This window comes from Pleurodeles waltl, chromosome 8, assembly GCF_031143425.1.
Source record: "Pleurodeles waltl isolate 20211129_DDA chromosome 8, aPleWal1.hap1.20221129, whole genome shotgun sequence".
Taxonomy (NCBI): domain Eukaryota; kingdom Metazoa; phylum Chordata; class Amphibia; order Caudata; family Salamandridae; genus Pleurodeles; species Pleurodeles waltl.
The window spans coordinates 389159484-389177844 of NC_090447.1; positions in this window are offsets into that span (position 1 = coordinate 389159484).

The window sequence follows — 18361 nt, forward strand, 5'->3', positions numbered from 1 at the left end:
TTCAAAATCCTTCACCTCCTTGAGACAGACACAACCAGAAATAGTGTTTTGATTTCTCCTCATTTTCCTTCTTTGCACGCGTGCTACATTGCACAGGCACACATATGAAGCAGGACAATTGTTAAAAAATAGATTTTGCACTGGAAGAGTGCTGTTCAAGTTGAAAAACTCTTCCTTATAGAAAGCACACACTGTTGCATTATGGTGCGAGTGTGTATGCATTGCTGCTTGACACCAGCACAGGTAGGGAGTAAAACATTGTCAAAACGTAGCTGGTATGGTGTTGGTTCTGCTCTCTTTCCTTTTACATGCAATGCAGTACGCCAACTTTAGTTGCTGCACTGCATTCTGATATATTTTTTACTAAATCTGGGCCTGGTGTGGAAGGATTGGTTTTAAAATAGTTAAATGTAGATTTCTGAAAGCATCAATAATATAGATGTCCAGACATAGGAAGAGGATAATTGTGCTGTAGACCTCTGGGAGTTTGATGGGATACATACAGTACACTATTCAGGATCTTGAGGTGACCAATGAGGTGTTTCTTCAATACTGGGAATGGGGATGCTCTTCCTGGGGAAAACCTTTCAAAGCACTGCAGCAAGAAGGATGAAGGTGCTGAATTGAGAGACTGCTCATGTAGCTATTGGTGATTAGGTGATGAATGCTTGTAGTTATAGCGATACTTATAGTTACAGTTAAGGTTACTGTTATTGTTATTGTTTTAGTTTAATTATAGTTACAGTTACAGTTTCAGTTATAGTTAAAGTTGCAGCTACATTTTTGATTAGAGGTATAATTTTAGTATAGCACAACATACAAAGCATAACAAATCTTTGATAGTGGATGCTGATGTTAGATAGGCATTACTAAATTTACAATTTAAGTTCACTTTAAAAATTAAGGCATAGGACAGAAATAGGGTTCTATTTTGGATCTAGGGCAAGCCTGCTTGGGGTGTTAGTGGGAAGTGGGTATCTATCTTAAAAGTCTGTATTTCAAGCGTGGTAAAGTTGATAATTTTTACTATGCAAGTGAACGTTCATAATGGTATAATCATTAGAGAGTGTTTGAAATATTAGAGTTTGATGAGAACGGTAAATGTGATCAAGTTTCTAGATGATTTAAAGCAGAGGTGTTGCTGGATTTCATGTACGTCAAGAAGTTTAAATTCACAACAATCGCAATGGAAGTGACAAAGGTGAGAAGATGGATAAAGACAGAGATGAGGAGGACGGGAAGTAATTGAGTGTTGGAAGTGTTCAGCATGCCAGATGAAGTGCTAAGGGAAGACTGTGAGGCAGAACATTATTTTTTATGTGAGTTGGAGCGTGAAAGAGGTGCAGAAGCTGATATGCTTGAATTGGTGCCTTTTCAGCACTATGGGACACAGGCTTCCGTGCAGCTCGGTCACCTTCAGCAGGAGAAAAGCCAAGGCTGTCATAAGGATAATAAGAAAGCTGTGAGGGTAAAAGTAAACATTATAAACCTCATACACATCTTTCAAACAAAACATGTATGTGTAATATTTCTTCTTTGGTGAGTGTCAGATCTGGCATCCTTGGCATGCTTTCCTTCAAAAATGTTGTCTTCTGACCTCCTGTTTTTGCTGACTTTGTTTAAGCTGGCCTTAGGATTCTGCACACTTTACCACTGTTAACCAGTGCTAAATGCTTGTACTCTCTGCTCAAAACATGGCAACATTGGCTGATACCCAATTGGCATATTTAATTTGCTTATATATCCCATGTAAAATGCACTACATGGGCACAGGGCCTGTACATTTGATACTACTAGTGGGCTTGCAGCACAGATTGTGCCACTCACCTAAGTGGCCCTTTAAATATGTGTTAGGCCTGCCATTGCAGAGCTTGCGTGTGCAGGTTCAAACCTGTCATATCAACCTGGCAATATAAAACTTTTGCCTGACCTAAACTTTCCTTATTAATACTGTTAGAAATGGGGTCTTTGGTTGGCAGTCAGATTACCCCTGTCCAAGCAAGAACCCTCACTCTAGTCAGGGTAAAGGAGAATCACCCTCAATTAACCCCCACTCCCCACCTTGGTAGCTTGGCACAAGCAGGCAGGCTTAACTTCAGAAGCAATGTGTAAAGTATGTGTACCAACACACAGTAATACAGTGAAAACACTTCAAAATGACACCACACCAGTTTATAAAAATAGGTAATATTTATCTAAATCAAACAAGACCAGAATGACAAAAATCCAACATGCACAAGTCAAGATATGAATTTTAAAAAGAATTAGAGTCTTAATCCTTAGAAAACAGTGAAAATGCTGTTGTTACACAAAGTACATGGTTAGCGTAAAAACAAAAGCTGCACGGGTGAGTGTGCGTCAAAAAAGGCCAGCGTTATGTTAATTTCTCACTCCCAAGCGAGACCATGCGCCGCTCCTTCTCCGGTCAGGTCGGCGTATGTTGTTTCTTCTCTCCTACAAGAGAGTGATGCATTGAATCCCAGACAGGCACCTCGGGTCTGGGCAGGTTTTGCAATGATTTTTCATGCTCAGAGATGATGCGTTGAAATCCGGTGTCAGAAAACCACGCTGCGTGGGACTTGCGTCATTATTAGCATCCGCTAGCGGATGTTGCGCATATTTTTACCAGGCCTATTTTCCCCATGTGATAACCTAACCTTGGAGTTGCCTTACTACACTCTATAAGTGTGATTTCTAAATAGGAAGTGATAACTGATCAATGTTTAGTGCCTCTGAAATTCTATCTTAAAATCCTAGCTTATAGTAAAGTCAGATTTTAAATTACAGTTCTGAAAATGTCACTTTTAGAAAGTTGGCATTTTTTTGCCTTAGCCATTTGGTGTCTGTAGCCTGTCTCTTGTCACATGACTGGGTGTATCTGGCAGTTGGGCTGTATGCATTCTCCCTAGACAGCCACAAACAATGTGAGCTTAGGTGTTACTGGATGGGCCATCACTGCCAGGATGAGAGGGAGGAGTTGGGCCCAGCCTTACTTACACCTGAGTAGGCTGTGTTCTGTCTCCACACAAAGGGCTGCATACCCCCTGTAGTTAGCCTGGAGCCATAGCAAGGAATGCAGGTCATCTGTGCATTTCAAAGGCATGCCTTTTGAAACTTCTCCCCCCTTGAAAGGCACAGCCATGTATAAAAGAATGCTCTTGGGGTCCACCATTTCAGTACAGTGAGACTTTAAATAGATATTTTTTAGAATTTGTAACCAAACCGTCTACTTGGGAAAGAAATTACAGGTAGAAAGTGACAGCCAGCTCTTGTTTGGATTGTAGGTTTGGGCTTTTGATTAGCTGCTATATTTATGCAAGCTGTAAAGTGATTTTAACTTGACAACTGAGATGTGACTAGTACGTAATTGTAATTGTAAATGTAATTGTAATTGTATATATATAGCGGGTACTACCCCTGACGAGGCACCAAAGCGCTTTTCGACGAGAAGCATGCTACTCTGGAACCCAAGAGGAATTAGTGGTGGATTAGTATAGCAAAATATGAGTACAGTATTAGTATTATTATGAGTTAATTTGAGCAGAGGATATGTTAGTTTGTTAGTTGGATTGACTAGAGTAATGGAGGCTAGAGGAGGGAAGAATCCAGAAGTGTTAATTGGGAGTTTATAGTAATAGGATGAGGCTTGGGATGAGTAAAGGAGAGATAGTTGAGGAAAGAGTCTGTTGAAAGGGTTAGGGATATCATAATAGCAGGAGGGGTTTTGGATGAGTCAAAACTGAGATAAATGAGGGAGAATTTACTAGGGTTGTTTGGGAGATCATGGTAGTAGTAAACTTTATATTATGTTTAGTTTGTACGCATGCTTGCCAGTGAGTGTATTTATGTGACAGACAGTGGTGAGTATGTGTAACTATGTGTGTCTGTGCCTAAGTAAAGATCAAATGGTGTGATGTTACTTGCGATACTCCTGACATTTTAGTGAATTGACGCCCATGAGGATAGGTGGAAAATGCGAGTAATCTTCGCTGAAAAACATACAGTAAAGGACCCAGTATCTCCAGGGCTACACATATATTTCCAAAGAAAAATCTTAGTCCACCCATAATGTGGTGTGCCGATACTAGTCGGAATCATAGTCACCAGTCCTCCAGTACCTTGGCACCACATTAAACCAACTCGTAATGAGGGTATTGGGAGAAATTACTTGAAGGAAGTCAGGGAATGGAAACGAAGAAAGAAATACAAATCAGCAATTAAACACAAATCATAAAGGAAGATACGTTTAAAATACATTAGAGTGAGTCAGTCTTGTCAAGGTGTGTATTTTTTTTCCAAAACATGACTTCGAGCGGTGTGAATGTCGAAATTATTTTTAAACAGAAGATTGGCAACAGGAAGAGGGATTCTTTTCTGCCGTGCATGACAGTGGCTTTTTGTTTCGCCAGGCATAGGAGTGGCACTTTGTTTTTCTTCACAACTGCCTCTCTCATCTGCTCAGCTTGTTAGAAATCATGGCAGAGAAAACCGAGACATTATAATATCAAAAGCACCACAGGGTACCTTCAAGATGAAACCTAAAATGGACAATATTTCCGTGGTGGATGTTCCTATAGAGAATTCACTTTGTGGCGGTGCACTAAATATATCTCCTCATTGAGTATCTCTCGGAATCATAGAAACACTCCTGGAGATTTACACAACTAGTAGGTTTACATTGTATTTGTCAATTCATTTATTTATGTAGGGTGATCCTGTCAGTAGTGCTGATAGAGGTATGCACTTGTATGGTAAGTGTATGACAAGCATTTGCAAGGCAATGAGTCTCGCATTTACTTAAGTTAGAGCTATTGACATTGTAAATTCATAACAGGACTTCTCTTGTCAAATAAATTAGTAAACCCTGCCTTTCTTTTCCTGCCACATAATTTAATCGGCACTGATACAATTATATTGCACAGATATAAATGTGTGCTTCCGGAGTTTTTTGCAGGGGCGGCACCATCACAGGAATAAACACTTTAAAAGGATTAAAGACCTTCTTTAGGCATTCAAAAGTGCCTCACTCATGCAAGATCTCATGTTAGGTGGTGTCAGTTCGAAATAACACCGAGGCCCAGATTGCAATGTCGCCAAATATTTTCAAGGGCATGAGAGCTTTACATGGCTGGGAAGATTCCGAATCGGCCCTGAACTGTTTACCTAATATTGCCAACAGCAGATGAGCAGTGCAAGAAGAGACAGGGGCAAAGATCTCCTGTTATTTGCAGAAATCAAGTGGGCTCCTCACCAAGCTGCACAAGCGAACAGTTTATAAAACACATCAGAGTAAATGTGGGCTGCTGCTCAACAAGACTGTATAGCCGCACTGCACGTGTTTTTCAATTGGAATGCATTACTCAATGTGAAATTGGTGCAAGAGCTCTGTGGAATTTTAAAAATGATGTCCGCAAATGGTTTCTCACAGGTATTGTTATGAAAATATTTTCAAATATGGATTGGTTACATGAACTATTGTGAACGCTGAATTCCTTACTAATGATTTCCATGTATTTTGGATAATGAATCTGCATAGAATTTGACTAACATAGAAAATAATGTGCGACATAGAAAACGTGCCCACTTGAGTGACCGTCATTAAAGTACAAAGTGCCAATAATAAATGCATATTCATATTAATTGAAGTGCCTATGTTTAGGTTATTGTAGTAATGTGTTATATTAATGATTTTGTATTATGTATTTGCTTTATTCAATATAGGCCTCAAGTAAACTAGGTTTGGTCTTAGTTTTGCACAGCCTCACATTAAGCTGCACTGTTTAATAAAATCATGGGAATGTATGTCTAGAGAAATCAATTCATGTATTATTTTCACTGTGTTGACCAAACGTTAGCAGATGTCCTTAACTTTTTCATAAGAACTTCCTGTTAGAAAATCTTGTATTAATAATTGCTATATTGTATAGTTTGATATGTGAGACAGCGATGTTCCCAGAAGCTAATAAAGGATGCACTGACTGGAGTACGGATGGATACAAAAATGTTACCAGACAAGTCTAACAATGGGAACAGGAGAAGAGGAGTCAATCATCGACATGTGAAAGACAGTTTTAGTTATAGCTTAGATTTGAGCTTTTATTTCTATTGGACTAATTGTAAACATTAGATTTCCTGACCAATGACAATGTGGGAAGTTCTTTAGGTGATTTTGATTTAGCCCGACTGCACAGAGAAAATTGCTCCTATTCCTACTTTGATTTCCTCCATAGAGGATCATTCTATTCTGTCTGAGGAGCTGAACAGTTCCTTATGAAGTCCAAACATGCTATTCTAATCGGAAGGTTAGTTAGGAAAACCCAGAGATGCTAACAACTTTCTATTTACAAATGATTGAAGTTGTTTCACTTGATGAACCTAGATGTATGCTATTTCCATTACGCAATAGTCCTTACTCTTGATTTGCACTGTGATTCTCAAATGCTTAGTAATCAATGCACTAGTTAAATTGAGATTCTTTAGAAGATTTGGTCAACCAGTGCTTTTCTTGCATGTCTACCAGTTGGTTTTGAGACTAATTTACGTGACATTAGCATTGTTATTATAGGGAAATAAACATTCTAACTTTTACATAAAGGTGCAGTTATTCATGACCAACTGGGTCATGGTGCATGAAGATTTCTGACTCCAAAAGTATTTGATGTTGCTTATTGATGTTGTTGGTGAAATTCCGTTGTATTTGAGGTTTACGGTGGAATCACTCTAAGCGCAGTCAAAAGGTCCATCGAACCTCTAACGCGTCCCCTTATAAATAAATAATAAAAGACCAAATAAGGACAGACGTGCTAACACTATCCCGACAAAATTGGTGTCCCTCCACAACTGACTATATTTTACTGTTGTGAGACACCTTCAGGGAGGAAAGAGGACTAATCAGTAATAAAGTTAGGGTGTATTAAGAGAGCCCAAGGCCCTGATTTATACTTTTTGACGCAAACCTGCACTAGCGCAGGTTTGTGTCAAAAGGTTTACAGGCGGCTAGCGCCATTCCTTTATGCCAGCTGGGCGTCATATTTAAGGAATGGCGCTAGCCGGCGGGAAGGCCCGGTTAGGGGTAAAATAAATGATGCTAACTGGGTCAGGGATGCATAGGGGAAACAGGAAGTTGTGCCACGAAGAATGGTGCTAGTCAGGTTAGAGTCAGAAAAATTACGTTAATCTGACTAGCGTCATTTTTTGACGCACAACCTCCATGGACATGACTTCTGTCTTCGGAAAGACAGGAGTCAAGTCTCCCTGCCCAGTGGCCATGCCAGGAGACTTATGTCCCCGGGGCATGGCCATTGGGCACAGTGCCATGTAGGGGGGGCGCAAGTTGGGCCTCCCCCTATGGCACTTTAAACAAAAAAAAAAAACTTACCTGGACTTACCTGGGATGGGTCCCCCATCCTTAGGTGTCTTCCAGGTGTGGGTAGGGGTGGGTAGGTGTGTCCCTGGGGGCAGGGAAGGGCACCTGTGGGCTCCTTCCATGTCTCTGACCATGAAAATGAGCCCACAGGTCCCCTAACGCCTGCTCTGACCCAGGCATTAAATAATGGCGCTAAGCAAGCTTAACGCCATTATTTAAGGCCCTCCTCCTTCCGTGCATGATTTTTGCATGGTAGGATAAATAAGGCACTAAGGCCTTAGAGTCATTTTTGCCCGGGAACGCCTACCTTGCATCTCATTAACGCAAGGTAGGTTTTCACAGTAAGAAAATGACGTTAACCCCTGTATTTTGACGCTAGATGGGTATAGTGTAAAAATATAAATATGGAGTTAAGTTTGCGCCAGTTTGCGTAAAAAACAAATGACGCAAATTTTGTGCAAACAGAGTATAAATATGCCCCCAAATTGCAAGTTTTATTAGACGGCAAAGATAACAATGGATTGTGCAGCTGCTGCGTGAAAGGCCAAAGAAAGTGTAGAGGAACATTTCCATGGAGACGGTACCAAATAGTTTACATGCTCCAGACTTTCAATGAAAGAACAATTTTCATTACATAGTTTGACAGGAAAAACGATTTCTGAGAAGCAGTGTAGGAATAAGAAAACATGTTCAGCACGCTTACTAGGAGACATAAAATCCACCAAACTAAGATTTCATATGCACAAGGTACAACACTCATTGAAGATGGACGGGGTGCGTTTGATTTGAAGGATAGGGACAAATAGATAACATATGTCGAAAAGCAGAGCTTGCACGCTATTATGCTCGACCTAAAAAGAGTGGTGGTGAAGTTAGGCATGTATTTGGTACAGTAGTATGATAGTGCCACAGACATACTGCTTATGGTGACCACCCATCAGTAAATTTCATGGACTGTCCGTAATTTCGCCCTGCCATCCGTTGTCCGTGATGAAAGGCTTAACGGACGGCATTTGTCCGTAATTTTAGCCTTTCACCAAAAGGACGATGGACGGCAGGGTGTAATTACCGGCAGATGAGTTTCCCCAGCTGGATTTAAAGGCAGGGAGTCTCCTGAGGTCTGAGGGAGGGAGGGGCAAACAGATAAGAAAAGGCCTTCTTGCCGGGGTGTCTCCTTCCCTAAAGAAATGCAAATTTGCACAACTGGTAAATCTGCAAATGCAAAGGGGCTTGAAAACCTGCATTGACTTTAACCAAAGGAGTCTCTTGAAGCTTTCTGACGGCAAAGATATTTTCTTTTAGAGAGGTACTGTAATGGTGTTCCAAGGTGAGCTGTGGAGTGTGTGTTTTTAATGTAGTGTTATAATAAATGTTAATACTAGGTATAAACCGTATATTGTTCAAATCTGTATTTGAGAAGCACTTTTTTTTATTTAACCAAAATGTTTTAGTGCATTTTGTAGCAGCCTATATTATGATGTACTTTTATTTATATAGCGCTTACTACCTCCGATGAGGCGTCAAATGCATGTTTAAAATAAGGACTTACACGTTCACAGTTTTTTCAGGGACCTCAGTACCTCATAGTAGTAACAAACATTGGCAAAGCCAATAGGTCTCGTCTACGCAAGAGTTATTGGCTTTGCCAATGTGTTTTAGCCAAGTTATACACCAGAGTGGCTGCTGTTCAGCATGGCTAAAAGTTAGTGGCATAGTGGTGTGGAGTGGAGTAGAGTGACATAGGAGCAGTGGCGAAGAGCCAAGTGGTGCAGAGTACAGTGCAGTGGGGTACAGTGCAGTTGTTTAGATTGCATTGGCGTAGAGTGCAGTGGCATGGAGTGACATGGGACAGAACAGAGTGGCATAGAGTGCAGTGGAGTAGAGTGGCATACAATAGAGTGCAGAGTAGAGTCGCATGGCAGAGAGTGTAGTGGCGTAGAGTAGAGTAGTCCAGAATAGAGTATAGTGCTGTAGAGACCACTCACGTAGAGTGGAGTGATGCAGAGTAGAGTGGCATAGAATGAAGGGGCATAGAATGCAGTAGTACAGAGTAGATTGGTGTACAGTACAGTGGTGGAGAGTGCAATGTTGCAGAGTAGAGTGGCAGTGCAGTAATGTAGGGTGGAGTAGAGTGGCACAGAGAGCAGTGGCGTAGAGTACAGTGGTGCAGAGTAAAGGGCAGTGGAGTACAGTGCAGTTGTTTAGAGTGCATTGGCACAGAGTGCAGTGGCATAGAGTGGCATGGGGTAGAGTAGCATGGAGTGCAGTGGAGTAGAGTGGCATACAATAGAGTGGCATAGAGTGCAGTAAATGCAGAGTGGTGCAGTGTCATAGAGTGCAGAGTAGACTCATGTGGCATAGATTGCAGTGGTGTAGAGCAGTGGAGAGTGGAGTACTGTAGAGTAGTGCAGTGCAGGGTAGTGTATAGTGCCTAGAATGCAGTGGCATAGGGTGCAGTGATGCACAGTGCAGTGGCATAGAATGCAGTGGCACAGAATACAGTAGTACAGAGTAGAGTGGTGTACAGTGTAGTGTTGCAGAGTAGATTTTAAGTGCAGTGGTGTAGAGTGGTACAGATAACAGTGGCATAGAGTACAGAGGTGCATAGTAAAGGGCAGTGGCATACAGTGCAGTTGTTTAGAGTGCACTGGTGTAGAGTGCAGTGGCATAGAGTGGCAGTGTTGCAGAGTAGAGTGGCAGAGGGTGCAGTGGTGTAGAGTGCATTAAACTAGAGTGCAGTGGTCAGGGTGGCATAGAGTGCAGTGGCATAGAATAGATTGTGTCAGAGTAGAGTACAGTTGCATAGAATAGAGTGCAGTTGCATAGACTGGAGAGGGTCAGGGTAGAGTGCAGTGGCATAGAATTTAGTGGCACAGAGCGCAGTGGCATTAAGTAGATTGGAATAGAGTGTGATGGCATAGAGTAAAGTGGTGTAGAGTGCTGTGACACAGAGTGCAGAGGTGCAGAGTATATTAGAGTGACGTACAGTGTATTGATGTAGAGTGCAGGGACATAGAGTTGAGTGTTACAGAGTAACATGTACAGGTGGCTCCCTACCGAAACCAGAAGGACGGTCATCCAGGCCTTCGTCAGCAGCCGACTAGACTACGGCAATGTTCTCTATGCAGGTAACCACGGCCGTTCTCCAGAAACGACTGAAACGGATACAGAACGCCTCCGCACACCTCATCCTCAACATCCCCCACCACAGCCACATCACAGCCCACCTGAGTGAACTACACTGGCTCCCTGTCAACAAAAGGATCACATTCAAACTCCTAACCCACGCCCACAAAGCATTCCACAATGCCGGACCAGCATACCTCAATGATCGTTTCACCTTCTACACCCCGAACCGTCAGCTCTGTGATGCCGACCTCACCCTCGCCACCGTTCTACACATCCACAGGTCAACAACCGGCGGCAGATCATTCTCCTACCTCGCTGCCAAGACCTGGAACACCCACCACATCCACCTACGTCAGACCAAGGACCTACTGACCTTCAGGAGACTCCTCAAGACCTGGCTGTTCGAGCAGTAGCAGCTCCCCCTCCTCAAGCACCTTAAGACCCTCAAGGGTGAGTAGCACACTCTACAAATGCAATGATTTATTGATTGATTGAAAGTGCACTAGCATAGAGTGTATTAGCATAGAGTGCAGGGGCGTACAGTGCAGTGTTGCAGAGTGGCATAGAGTGGGGTTGTGCAGACTAGATTGGTGTTGTCTAGACTGGAGTGGTATAGCGTGCAGAGGAGCAGAGCACAGTGGTGTAGAGAGGCGTAAAGTGCATTGGCATAGAGTAGAGTGCTACAGAATAGAGTAGAGAGGCATAGCGTGAAGTAGCATAGAGTGCAGTGGCATAATATGGAGTGGCTCAGAATGGAGAAGAGTGCAGTGCAGTAGCATGGAGTGGCATAAAGTGGAGTGATACAGAGTAGGGGGCAGTGGTGTGGAATGGTGCAGAGCGGAGTGGAGTATGCATGGTGTGGTAACACACTGCCATTACAGACAACATATTTTTGATTGGAATGACCGTTACATTTGTACAGATATACAGTTTTTCAAATTAAGCTACACTATGCACATTGATGATGTGTGGAAATTGCTTCACCGAATGCAATGATTTGTTTTAATCATATAAAGGTATTTGTTTCCATTACAGATAAGAACTAACAAAAATGTGCTTCATTTGTACTCCTAATTCTGATATATTCTGAAGTTTATTTAAATGCTGTCGTGCGACATAAAAATCTCTTTCCTAAACCCAGTAACCAGCAAGATTGTCGCATAAATCCTCTCACTTTGAAGTCAGAGAAAGAAAAGTAAACACTAGGTTCCCACCAAAGACAGAGCCTAACATTTGACTTTGTTCTTTGAATGCACAGTGATGAGATAAGAACAAGATTTACAGGCCTGTTTACAGAAAGGGAGCACTCAGAAGAATACTGTAAATAAGGTTTTGGCAAAGGAAGGGACAAACTCAAGCTGCATAGCCTAAAATAAATAAAGCCAGCAAATCGAAAACATCAAAATGTGAGTTACTAACGACAAGGCCATTGGCAAGCAACTGCCGGAATGCATTCACAAGGAAGCACTATGAATGTACTTAAAGTGACAGCAGTGGGATACTTTGTGGGGAAAGTCCAGTATTTTATTCCAGTCCATATCTTGCAGAGCTTTGGCCACATCAATCACCCAGGTAGTATGACGAGAAGACCTGGAGTTGTTTCCATGTTGCAGAAAAGGTCCGTACACCCCTTCCATCAGTTTGCACCAGTTCCTATGGTGTAAGGCTTCTGGCACACCTCTCGTAGGGTTAATGCTAGGTGGCAGTCATGAAATAGGGCTTTTACTGATTATTTAAGGTGGTTGTAAGTAAGGAGTTGACCGGGGTGAAAATAGTAGTGTGCCACAGAGGTTTTGAAATTTAGTAGCTCGCCGTCCAGAAACAAATCCCCCAATTTAAAGATACCCTGCAGCATGCCACTGATGGAGTTGCTCTGAGCACAGCCGTCCTGTACGAGTGGGAAGGCTTAGCAAAGGTAGTGCAGGAACATAGGGTTTATTCGTGTCACTGAGTTTACAGGTTCTAGCAAGGCAAGAGAAAGCTGTGCATGATAACCCCGGATGGTGATCCGTAGAATGGTCAGTAGGAAACAATGAGCAGTGCACTAAGCCTTCCTTAAAAGTCTTTACTGGTAAACCCCATCTCAGGCAGGAAGGTGAGCAGAAAGCTAGCGAGCCACCTATTGGACCTGTGCAGCTGAATAATAGCATTCTAAGTCCAGAAGGCCTAATCTGCCCACAGTCACGGGTAGCTTTAAAGTTGAAAGAGCTACCCGACGGCACTGCAGCGACCAAATCAGATGTGTGGCATGTCTGAAGAAAGAATGAAGGAGAAGCATGGGAAGGTTTGCAAAATAATACAATAATTGGGGTAGCACACCATCTTCACTAGTGCCACATGGCCCACTACAGAAAGCAGAAGAGAAGACCAAAAAGCAAACTAGGCTTGGAGGGACAATGAGACTCTGCCGAGATTTCCATTCTGCAGAACAGTGGGAGAATGGTAGATATTAATCACTTGGTATCAAAAGGTAACTGGTTTCCAGTTCAATCTGAGATCTAATTGTATATAAAGGGAAAACAATGCCATATGTTAAAGAAACACTAATTATTTTTTTGAATTCTTACATTGTGTTTGTGCAATTTACATCCCAAATATTTTGAAGATTCTATTTGTACTTGAGACTTAGGGATAGCCCAGATCACTAGTTTGGCTTTTGCTCAATTTCAAAACAATTTAAAGACATGGACAAAGCGGGCAATTGCCTTGCACAACCTTGCAAGGGATCTGGCCCCTGCTCACGCTTCACAACCACGAACAGTGGACCATTGCACCAGAAGAGTTTTCCAAGGTGGATGGGTGTTGCTTGTTCAATCACTTGACAGAGCCTCTTCTGTTTCTCTCCTGTGTGCAAAGACAACTCCCCAGGTACCCAAAACCTTCTGTTAGTCTTGGTGGGCCCATCTTGCCTGATTTTAGGAATTGTCCCACCTTGTTCTTCTCTTCCCTATTTATCCAGTTCTTAGCAACAACCCTTTGAATCACTTGCCGTGGATATCCCATTTGATCTCAGTAGTCCGGGCTCCCATTTCTAAGATCAATATAGAGTCCCAGACATGCACTCTAGTGCTGTGAGACTACAGACAAGTTGTGGGTACCTCACATCCTGACATTAGGTGTGAAGCTGTCGCCCACAGCATCTGCCCTGCCTCAAAAAAAAAAAAATGTTTAGGTAGAAAGTCCATGGTCGGTTGGAGTAAGCCAGATGTTTTTGTTCAATTTGTTTAAACTAGCAAAAGGTTAATTACCTTAATGTTTCCCAAACTGATTGCCAGGGTTTTAAAATGTTGAGAAACATAATCAAAATGTTGCTGTTACTTTCTCTTCAAATAAGATTGGGTAGATTTGGGGTAGGGGTGATGGCCTTGCCGCACTACTGAAGGGCGTTAATTTACTACTGAACAAGGACATAATGTGACAGCTGAATGCAGCATACCAGGAGGCAATCACAAAAATACCACAGTGAATAAATAGTGCTATGTTAAAAATGAGTAAATAAATGCACTGACAACATAGTGAGGCACAGCCTCTCTTGGGTGTGTCTGTAAAACTGACGTTCTTAAATGTTTGGCCTGAATTTTGACTCTTTGTCCTGAATATCTGTCCTGAATTTTGACCCTATGTCCTGAATTTTTTACAGTCCTGTCCAGAATTTGCCTCAATTGCAGGTGGTCACCCTAATACTGCTGAGAGATTCCAGAAGAGTAACACAGCAACTTGCCTTTGATGAAACTCTGCAGGGGTCCTGCATGAGATTATCACAGAACTCAAGCTGTGAAACAGTCGGTAGGCAAGAGATGTAACTGGTGGACTGTGCCCTGCCTTGCATCCCGTGATTCCATTTTTGTAAAATGTAGCCCTCTTACCCCTTCCTTCACACTCCTCCCATGTTTACTGGGCTAATGGCAATCGTTTAGCTTATCTATGTTTTATTAAGGTACGTCACAATGAAGCATGGGCAGCAGAAGCTTTTGACATTTGCCTTCATACAGAGCCTTCAAATGTGGTGATAAAAGCAACTGACAGGGACTAGGCTTCGTTTTACGAAAGGACAAGGGCCACTAGTATGCAATCGGTGTATTACTACATAATGATTTCACAAGCTTTGATGCAAATGTCCACCCTGGAAAAATAAGGTAACCGTGGTAAAGTGAAGCGGAAGAAAATGTGCTTTTATAGACTGCGCTGTTAAACTACAGCGAAATCTGCTTTCTGTCTGTCTGCACGACAACATTCACATGCCAGACATTCCTTCACTGTGGTGTAATGTCAGTTTTCTGTTTGTGTAAGTGAAATATGTCACAGCTTTCACAGGTAGCTAACAATGCATCCACTGTGAAAATTCATTTCGAGAACTTGGTGCTTCACATCATCTTTTCTTATAAATCTCATAGTTTTCAATTTGCTTTATTAACTGGTAAACTCTGAAGTGTACTTGCAATAAAATAATACACATGTTAATTTTAAAAAGAGGAAAATAATTGTTGAAAACGCCACCGAATTGTTTTTGTTTTTCATCTTCTGACACCGGTGATAGATAATTTTTAACTAGTCTGGTTAGTATAATCCCTCCATAGTAAAATCATTTTAAAATCAGAAAGTAGAATGCAAAAAGAGGCCTGCCCATGTTGATTGATATGATTTATCTAAGCAGCTCCTCATGCTTTCAAAAGTGGTAACCTCCATTTATCAAAGATGATTTCTGAACTTAAATGAGGCATTTGAAATTCTAGGTATGATGCTTTCCCACGTAAAAAAAAAACTTTTTCATGACTTGCAGCACAGTGTACAGTTGTAATTGTGCCATTAATTTATAGTATAATGAAGGGCTGTTGGGCCTGTACTAGTCTTAGACATCTTATCGATTTGAACGAGGGGTTGACTCTTATTGTAAAAGTCACAGACCACCATAAAAATAAGAGTCAAAATTGGGGACCAGGGGTGTTGCCCATATTGTCTCTAATGCTACTCCAGTTTCGAAACGTGACTTGGTTATGGCTCTCAGTGAATGATGTGTGTGAGACATAAAACCCTAAAGGCAATTTACCTGTCAGTAGTGGACACATGTACGACAGTGAGGGAAGACATGAAAATCTTGTGAATGTTACCGGCAGCTGCTGTATAAGTATAGTGCATTGGGTGCAGTGTGCCGTGTTGACTGGCTAGAAGATCATCGAACATTCAATCACTTTCCATGGCCACTAAAACATTGATAACCATAAAGGCATAATTGAGGAGATCTGGTAGTGCTAGACCAGGGTAAATCCAAATGTTCATTCTGACCACAATGGAGCACGGAACGGACAGAGTTCGAATTAAGTCCTGCTGAAGTTTTACCTTTTCAGAATTGAGCCAGTAGTTCCACTCACTGGGAAAAAGTTCACTGGGAGCATGGAGAGCATAGCTGGTGGTGGTCCATGGGCGGAAAGCAGTGGCCAGGCATCGCGGATGGGTGAGCTTGAGCCTTGCAGTCGCAAGTGGTGATACTATGGGGGTCATTCCGACCCCGGCGGGCGGCGGGCTCCGCCCGCCGGGCGGAGACCGCCAAAAGACCGTACCGCGGTCAAATTACCGCAGCGGTCATTTTGACTTTCCCGCTGGGCAGGCGGGCGACCGCCAAAAGGCCGCCCGCCCGCCCGCCCAGCGGGAAAGCCCCATCAACGATGAAGCCGGCTCCGAATGGAGCCGGCGGAGTTGCTGGTGTGCGACGGGTGCAGTGGCACCCGTCGCGATTTTCAGTGTCTGCTTTGCAGACACTGAAAATCCTAATGGGGCCCTGTTAGGGGGCCCCACGACACCCGTTCCCGCCAGCCTCTTCCTGGCGGTGTAAACCACCAGGAACAGGCTGGCGGGAAGGGGGTCGGAATCCCCATGGTGGCGCTGCTTGCAGCGCTGCCTTGGAGGATTCCCTGGGGCAGGGGAAAGCCGGCGGGAAACCGCCGGTTTCCCTTTTCTGACCGCGGCTTTACCGCCGCGGTCAGAATTGCCCCTGAAGCACCGCCAGCCTGTTGGCAGTGCTTCCTCCGTCCCCGGCCCTGGCGGTCCATGACCGCCAGGGTCGGAATGGGGCCCTATGTGTGTAAAGAGGCAACCTCATGCTGAGTCTTAATCCAAGCAGCATGGCTCCAGTGTGATCTGGCCCATTCATGGTCACAAAGAGGCCAAAAGCTGGATTTCAGGAGTCCCAAAACCATTTTCTAAGGCCCAGGACTCAAGGGGTGCCTCATGGGGTCAGGAGCTGCATCAGATGTGTTGGAAGCCTTTTTGTCCCTAAAAAGAAGAGGAGACAAGCCAGCAAGCCCTTGGAATCACGTGGGGTTCTGGGTTGGAGAGATGCAGGTCCTGTCCTTCCAACTCCCAGGCAGAAGGGCAGCAGGCACAGGTCAAATGAGTAAAGGAGGAGTCCAGCAGAGTGTCAGTCCTTATAGATGAATTGCAGTCCTTCTTCCTGGTCCAGTATCAAAATGTCCAGAAGTGTACTGAGTTGGTGATGTCACAGGTCGCATAATTATACCTAGTTGTGCCTTTGAAGTGGGGGAGACTTCAAAGAAAGTTCTTGGAAGTGGACGGAGGTCCTCCCTTCCTGCCCTGGCTCCAAATTCACTATAGTGGGGAATGCAGTAATTGGGTCTGACAGGACACTGCCAACGTAGATGTGTCAGCCGCTCTCACTCATCCTGCCCAGGAAGGCCCATGAGTATGTTAATGGCTTATAAGTCACACCTAAGCTTCCTTGGCTGTCTAGAGGGAATGCCAAGCCCAGCTGTCACCCCACCCCAGATGTGTTTTGGAAACAGACTAAGGCCCTCATTATGACATTGGCTGTAAATGCCGCTTGCCACTCTGCTGACAGCTGCCAACTCACTGCGGCACTGGCAAATATCCGTTCACCATTTTATGACACACACACACTCACCAATCCAACAGAATACAGCCACATACACACATTTGCCAGACCAAAGGTCAGTGATAAACTGCCGGTCCCAAAACCCACACCATTACGCCAACAAAACAACGCCCATCACAATATGACCCACGAATCACCACAGTGGACATTCAACGGCAGTAAACCATTGGTGGTACAGACCGCCACGCTCACAATAGATACCCACATACAAAACAATACTACACTGGCGAATTCAAACAACTCACACACCTGACACCCATACACACACCACACCCACACCACTATTAAACACACACCAACATTACCCACAACCCTTTACCAACAACTATTGCCACCATGAGACTGAGAAGAAGAGCGCAGAGACAACTAGATACACACACCATTCACACCCATACACCCGTCACACATTCAACATCACATACCCCACCATATTACCCAACACACCCTCACCAACACACATCACACAACACCCATGGCACCACAAAGTCACCCCAGTTTCACTGAGGAGGAGTTAAGGGTCATGGTGGAGGAAATCGTCAGGGTAGAGCCACAGCTTGGTGCAGCAGATATCAATAGCAAGGAAGATGGAGCTATGGCGGAGAATCGTGGACAGAGTCAATGCCGTGGGACAGCATCCAAGAACAAGGGGAAGGTACGTTCCATTGCAGCAAGACATCAGCTCAACATACAGAGGACTGGCAGTGGACCCCTCCTCCTCCCCCACAGCTCGCAGCATGGTAGGAGCAAGTCTTGGCATTCCTGCATCCTGAGGGACTCATCGGAGTTGGAGGAGGACTGGACACAGGTACGTCTACTTTTAACAATGATCACCCCTCCCAGCCCTGCATGGACACTCATCACCAAAGCATGCACAGCATAGGGAAAATAACATAACCACAATACACCAACATACACAAGCAAAAGCTGGCAGGGGAGCAATAACCATAGAGGGGAAGCTA